Source organism: Elaeis guineensis, chromosome 15 (genome assembly GCF_000442705.2).
Source record: "Elaeis guineensis isolate ETL-2024a chromosome 15, EG11, whole genome shotgun sequence".
NCBI classification, from domain to species: domain Eukaryota; kingdom Viridiplantae; phylum Streptophyta; class Magnoliopsida; order Arecales; family Arecaceae; genus Elaeis; species Elaeis guineensis.
In genome coordinates this window covers 66,177,879-66,185,444 of record NC_026007.2, presented here as the reverse complement: position 1 = coordinate 66,185,444, position 7,566 = coordinate 66,177,879, and positions in this window count along the sequence as shown.

Here is a 7,566-nt window from a genome sequence, read left to right as displayed (position 1 = left end):
TTAGAGATTGAAGTACCAAACTCTTGCTGCCTTCTTCAAGATTATAGGGAAGGCGAGGCAAATTAATGCATCTGAGGTATCATGGAGTATTATGAGGGTCTTATAGCCCTCCAAGTGACCTTGTGGGTCAGTAGAGCCATCGTATGGCTCTACCCATGGCATTTTGAACCGACTCAAAATTGGTTCCTTAAGGATGATGTGGGAGAAAGATGGTTAGAAATTGAAGCCGAGGGCCTCATCATTTCCTCTACCATCCACCTGGACCTCGGCTAGATAATACTCGATATTTTGGACCTATCACTCATGGTCCTCCTCTCAATGGAGCAAGGATGATGTGGGAGAAAGATGGTTGGGAACTAAAGTCGAGGACCTCATCATTCCCTCTACCGTCCGTTTGGACCTCGACTAGATGGTGCTTGATCTTTTGAACCTATCACTTAAGGTCCTCTCGGCGACCCAGAGAATAGGCCAGAGTTAAGTCTTCATTGGAGGAGGTCGGAGAATGCTGACATCAAGCCTTGTGGTGGGAGCCTCGGTAAGAAGGCGATCGTCGGTCGATGGGTTCTGACTAGCATGCGCTCTAGGGAGCATGATCTGAAAATGAGGAGTGGTTCCGATGACCGTGTCGGAAAGGCACAGGTTGGGGAGCAGGCTATGGAGTTTGTCATTGCTCCATAGTTTGCTGCAGATGCTGGATGACATCAGTCAATGCTTGGACTTGACGGACCAAGTTGCCGAATTGCGATAGATCCATGACGGGTGGCTGTGTAGAGTGTGCAGGCCTGTTCAGAGCGAACAGTTGGGCGGCTCCACCCTAGCTTTGTCGGATAGACTGTTGGCAGGAAGCAGTAGAGTAGTTGTGTTGCACTATTCTCTCTCTTCAATCGGATTACTGAGCCCTTTTTAATTCTAACGTCAAATTGTTGTGTCAAAATTTTGGTCGAAGATGATGTAGCTGAGGACGAACGTCGATCTGAAATTCTGGATAACGAAAGGAACCTACAAGAGAAATTCACACTCATCGGAGGTTCTCTGATGTGGGTCGACCCTTCGATGTTTAAATCAGTCGAAGCTTGAAAATAGTAGAGAGAGAGTAATTGAGCTTGCTTAGCTTAGCTTAGCTTTGCTTACTTCGAGGATCCTCTTATTATCTCTTTATATAAAAGGATGTCGTAGGTTATTATGTCCGAATCTGATAGGTTGTTGGGATAGAAAATCTAAGTTATTAGTCGTGGATGTTTGTTGTGGCTTGTGCCCATGTTCCGAGAGTTTGTTGGAAAATTCTAACTAATTGTCCCATGTGGTTGAATGGGCCGATGGACTGGGGTTGGCTTACAGCTGAGGTGTCATCCTAGATGTATCCATATCAGCGTTGGTCGTAGGATTTCATTCTTGGCGTTGGTGAGTTACTACCCCGGAGGTCGGTGGGAGCCCGAGCTAAAGGTCGAACAAAAGTCGATGAGATCGCTTCATCTCGGCTCTCCATGGCAGTCTTGATGATGCTCGTCATCGAGGTTCACTTTGATATTGCAGTTGATCCGAGAAGGATTTTCGAGAATGAGTTTCGAGGATAATAGCTGAAGTAGTATGACCCCATAATATATATTTTTTTCAATAAATAGAAGATATCATTGCATATTTCATTAGAGATGAAATTAGTAGAAGAAGAGAAAAATATAAGAAACAAATTGAAAAAAGAAAATGAAGGAAAAGAATTGATGGAGCATTCTCAATAATTCAACAAGTCACTATGATCTAGCGTAGCTCAAACCAAGTTCAACCATCTATTACTGAAGCAGCCGAGCTTCTTTCATTCCAATTATATATGGTCACTATTAGCTTTGGATCTATGGTGGGTCCATACACTTGAGCTCTAATACCATAATGTTGGTAGCAATAGAAGCAAAATAGAACACTGGTCACTCTATCTTAATATTAAACATGAAGATTAGGAGAAGATAAAAAAAATACTCATTGATATTTTAATTCAATTTTTGGCAATATCCAAATGGCTGAATGCAAGGATTTATATATAGATACAATATAATCCTTCAAATGTCCTTTACATAAATACATCATTATAACTCAAGAGATACAAATAATACAATACTCTAAGAGACACCATATAAAAACCTAAAATCTGACTACCTGAAACTCTAAAGATATTCATGAGTATTCATTTTATTAAATAACTCATGACTCTCTGCTTGCTGTTATGCTGAGACGCGAACTTTCTGAATTTCTTTTTTTTTTTTTAAAAAAAAGAGAGACTATACCGCTTAATTGGGTTTGATATCCAGCAACCACTCCCTGGCAATGAGCCCTGCGACTGCATGGTAACCACCAACATCTTCCTAATCGATCGTATGGCTGGCCGCGGTATCTCCATCATGGAATTAAAAATTCGATCATATTAGACCAAGAAAAGTAAATAATTACGATTCAGAGCTTCAGCACATGCTTCTCTCCTCGGACACCAGATGTGATAAATATAAGGGAATTTTGACACCCAGTCCTTTTATAGATTGCACTTTAACATTTAAGCCCTGTTGACCCAAAATGTAACCTCCGGTTCATTAGAATTAGGTGTTCAACTTTAAGTCCCTCATGAGACAAAAATACCTTCACTTTTAATATGGTAATTATCTCATCAAAATCTCCTCCCCAAAATTCTCTTCTTCCTTCTTCCCTTCCCGCTGTCTGCTCGAGAGGCACTGCTTCACCACACACAGCTGAAGACGTCTCCGATCTGCTCACAATACCTTCTCAAAAATATCCTACACACACAATTATAATCATATTCCATTTTTTGTTTTTGGGCAAATGGAGGAGGTGAACGGAGGGGGCGGCCGGAGGCGGCGCAGGCAATTGGGAGGCCGGGGTGCGGTGCTGACGGTGCGGAGCAATAGCCGAAGGGCGGTGCGAGTGGCCAGAGGACAGTGCAGGCGGTCGAAGGACAGTGCGGGTTGTCAGAGGCAGTGCGGGTGGTGCAAGTGGCTAGGGCGCAGCACCTAGGGCTATGGGGGGTCGCCGTGCAGTGTCGGAGGTGCGACGGGGGTGGCATGTGCGGAGGAGCCTGAGGTCGTCAGGGGAGGGGGAGAGGAGGGGAGTCTGTGGCATGAGGGGGAAGGGGAAAGGAGGAGAAAAATAAAAAAAAATAATAATAATAATAAAATAATAAAAATAAAAATAAGTATTAAATAATAATAATAATATTTTATTTATTTATATTTTTAAAATATTTCTAGTGAGTTGCCCTTTCAAAAAATATTTTATATATTTTATTTTTTTATTTATATTTTTTTATTTATATTTTTTAAAATTAATAATTTATTAATAAATAATTCTTTCTAAAAATAGTTTTAAAAAATTCTTTCTAAAAATAAATTTTAAAATAACTAAAATAAAATGATAAAATAAAATAAAATAAAATATTTAAAAATAGTTAAAAATAAATTATTTTTTATAATGAAAATAATTAGATTTTTTAGGATAATGATAAAATATTATTTTTAAAAAATATAATTTTAAAAAATGTGCGCGGGGCACTAGGGAGCGGTGGCCTATACTTTTAAAATTATTCTTTAAAATTAATATTTTTGACTATAGTTTTTACAATAATTCCTGTTTAGTCAATTTGGTGAGGAGTTGATGCCATATAGGAGAGGTATAAGTACACTAAACATCTCAGTCCATGATGAGTTTGAGTCTGCTCTCGTACTTCTGTGTCGAACACCCACAACATCCCTTCAGTGCCAAAGTCTGAGTCTGCTCCCTCGACGATTTCAATAATAAATAAAAATTATTTTTTAAAAATAATAAAATAATATTTTTAAAATTATAGTTCAATAATATTTAACTATGTGTAGTGTTAAATTAACTATGTGCAATATTAAATTAACTATGTGTAGAGTTTATTTAATTATGTGCAATGTTAAATTAATTATGTGAAGTATCAGATTAACTGTGTGCAGTGTTAAATTAATTATGTGTATGGTTCATTTAACTATGTATAATGTTAAATTAACTGTATACAGAGTTCATTTAACTGTATACAATATTAAATTAACAGTATGCAATGTCAAATTAACTGTATATAGTGTTAAATTAACTGTGCACAGGATTTATTTAACTATATGTAATATTAAATTAACTATGTGCAAAATTTATTTAACTATATGCGGTGTCAAATTAACTATCTGCAGTGTCAAATTAACTGTGCAGGATTTATTTAACTATGTATAGTATTAAATTAATTATATATAGTGTTAAATTAACTGTGTACAGTGTTAAATTAACTGTACGCAGTGTTAAATTAACTATGTATAATATTAACTTAACTATGTGTAGGATTCATTTAACTGTGTGCAGTATTAAATTAACTATATGAAGTGTTAAATTAATCATATGCAAAGTTCATTTAATTGTGTACAATGATAAATTAACTATGTACAGTGTTAAATTAACTGTGTACAGTGTTCATTTATTATGTACCATATTAATTTAACTATGTACCATATTTAATTAACTATATACTGTATTAATTTAATGGTGTATAGTATTCTTTTAACTATGTACCATATTTAATTAACTGTGTACCATATTTACTTAATTGTATACTATATTAATTTAACTGTGTATAGTGTTCATTTATTATACACCATATTAATTAAACTATGTATCATAGTTAGTTAACTTTATACTATGTTAATTTAATGATCATTTCATTTGATGAATAAGTGACCATAAAGAATAAATTAAATTTTATAATACTTTATTTTTAAAAATTAGTTGCAAAATGGGTTGCTAAGTCGATCATTAAAATCAATCACAAAATTGACTGCTAAATTTATTAAAATATTTTTTAATAAATCGATTGCAAACATACTTGCTAATTATTTTTAAATTTTTTATTCATAAAATCGATCATAAAATTGATTGATAACTATTTTTAATTTTTTTAATTAATTTATAGATCATTAATTTTGTTAAAATATTTTTTTATTAAAAAAATCAATCATAAAATTGGTAGCTAATTATTTTTAAATTTTTTAATTAAAAAATCGATCATAAAATTAGTTGTAATTTATGTTTTATAATATTTTAACTTTTAAAATCGATTGCAAAACTGATCAAATTTTTATTTTATATTTTTTTATTTTTATATTATTTTTATTTTTATATATTTTATTTTTTATTATTAAAAAATTATTTTTTTATTATTTTTATTATATTATTTTTATTTCTATATATTTTATTTTTTATATTATTTTTTATTATTTAAAATAAAATTATGCACAATTTATGGGGCAAGGTGTGGACCAAAGGGCATTTCTTGCCCGTTTCTTATGGCTCATGGTCCTCCCTGTGGACTAATGAAGGCCGATGCCAGTGACAACGAGGACAACGGTGAGGGGAGGCCATCGCGGGTGGACTGACGAGGGGAGGCCATCACGGGAAGTCGCCGGAGAGGGGAGGGGGGCCATCGCATCACGGGTCGACGGGGGGAGGCCATCACAGGCGACCGTCGGAGAGGGGAGGGGGGCCGTCGCGGACGGTGGCCGAGGAGAGGAAGAGGGATTTCACACTACAAGAAAAGAATATTTTTACGATGAAATTATTTATGACATAAATAATTTTCATCATCAATAATAATATTTATGATAAAAAATTATTTTCACCATAAATAATAAAATATTTATGATAAAAATATTTTTTTATCACAAATAGTTTTCTATCAGTGATAAAAAAAATTTGTCATAAATATGAATTATTTGTGATGAATATTCTCATCGTAAATAATACATCATTTATTTTAATTATAAAATTTTAAATATTTATGATGAAAATATTTTTATCGTAAATAATTTAAGTATTTACGATGGTAAACATTCTTTCACCGGCAATAACCTTATTCCCAACGAAAATATTTCATCGTCAATACCTGAAAAAAAAATGAAAAAAAATTAAAAAATTTCAAAAACTATAGATTATCTATGATGAAAATATTATGTTATAAATAATTGAGTATTTATGATGAAAATTAATTTTCATCATAAATACTCGATTATTTATGATAAAAATATTTTTATCATCCATATTTAAAAAAAATAAAAAATTTAAAAAATTTAAAAATTATAGATTATTTATGATAAAAATATTTCATCATAAATAATTGAGTATTTAAGATCAAAAATAATTTTTATCATAAATACTAGATTATTTATGATAAAAATATTTTCATCATCAATATTTTAAAAAAATAAAAAATTTAAAAATTATAGATTATTTACTATAAAAATTTTGTATTATAAATAATTGACTATTTACAATCAAAAATAATTTTTATCATAAATATTTGATTATTTATGATGAAAATATTTTCATTGTCAATATTTTAAAAAACTTAAAAATTATAGATAATTTATGATGAAAATATTTGATCATAAATAATTGAGTATTTATGACTAAAAATAAATTTTATTGTAAATAATTGATTATTTATGATGAAAGTATTTTCATCGTTAATATTTAAAAAAAATAAAAAATTAAAAAAATTTAAAATTATAGATTATTTGTGATGAAAATATTTCATCATCAATAATTGAGTATTTATGATCAAAAATAATTTTTATTATAAATACTCCATTATTTATGATAAAAATATTTTTATTGCTAATATTTTGAAAAAAATAAAAAATTAAAAAAAATTAAAAATTATAGATTATTTGTGATAAAAATTTTAAGTTGAAAATAATTGAGCTTTTACAACCGTAAATGATTTTTATTGTAAATACTTAATTATTTATGAAAAAAATATTTTTATCACCAATATTTCAAAAAAATAAAAAATTTAAAAAATACAAAAATTATAGATTATTCATGATAAAAATTTTGTTCATAAATAATTGAGTATTTACAATAAAAAATAATTTTCATCATAAATACTTGATTATTTATGATAAAAATATTTTTGTCATCAATATTTAAAAAAAATATAAAAATTTAAAAATTATAAATTATTTGTGAAAAAAATATTTCATCATAAATAATTGAGTATTTGTGATCAAAAATAATTTTTATCATAAATAGTCAATTATTTATGATGAAAATATTTTCATCACTAATATTTAAAAAAATAAAAAATTTAAAAATTATAGATTATTTATAATAAAAATTTTGTATCACAAATAATTGAGTATTTATGAACAAAACTGATTTTCATTATAAATACTCGATTATTTATGATGAAAATATTTTCATTATTAATATTTTAAAAAAATAAGTAATTTAAAAAAAATTAAAAGTTACTTATTATTTGAGATGTAAATTTTTTATCATAAATAAAATTTATTTACGATAAAAATTTTATTTTCATCATAAATACTTAATTATTTATGATGAAAGTATTTTCATCACTAATAATTAAAAATATCAAAAATTTTAAAAAAATCAAAATTTTATTATTATTTGTGATAAAAAATTTATCAAAAATAAATTATTTTTATGATGAAAAAAATATTTCATCGCACATACTTGATTATTCATGATAAAATTATTTTCATT